The sequence below is a fragment of the Aureococcus anophagefferens genome (assembly GCF_000186865.1).
Source record: "Aureococcus anophagefferens unplaced genomic scaffold AURANscaffold_111, whole genome shotgun sequence".
NCBI lineage: Eukaryota > Pelagophyceae > Pelagomonadales > Pelagomonadaceae > Aureococcus > Aureococcus anophagefferens.
In genome coordinates this window covers 1,552-2,204 of record NW_008705660.1, presented here as the reverse complement: position 1 = coordinate 2,204, position 653 = coordinate 1,552, and positions in this window count along the sequence as shown.

Below are 653 nucleotides of genomic sequence, written 5' to 3'. Positions count from 1 at the left end.
GCTAGAATCGCGGACGTCGACGCGTCCGCGCACGCGTAGCGCGTGACCTCCAAGGAGTGGACGTCGATGCCGCGGTTCCGGTAGAAGGCGTCGTCGCCGTCGGACGCGCGCTTGGCCAGATCGTTGAAGGACGCCATGAACTCGGCGAGCGTGACCTTGGAGATCAACGCGATGAACGACGACCGCGCGTGCGAGCACACGTCTCCCGGGGCGTCCGAGGTGAACTCGAGCATCTTCGGAATGCTCGCGACCTCCCAGAAGAAGGTCCCCTCGAGCACGAGCTCGACGTTGTCCGACGTGCGGCAGTTGAACTCGAAGGACATGTACTGCGGGCGGCAGTCGAAGACGGAGATGACGAGGTCGCGCGTCTCGCGGCGCCGGCCCCGCGACCACTTCAGCGACACGATCTCCCAGGTCGGGGGCACGAAGAAGCAGCCGTCGGGCGTCTTGCCGTAGCGGTAATGGAATTTGCCGGAGCCGTCCCGCAGGATCACGGCCTCGTGCTCCGCGAGGCGCACGAGGTCCCGCACCTCGACGATCTCTTCGCCCGCCTTCGGCACGAAGACGAAGCTCGCGTCGCGCTCGCAGGTCACGAGCCGCTCCGCGCCCGTGGACCGGTCGCGCACGAGCGCCGCGTGCAAAGCGTCGACCGT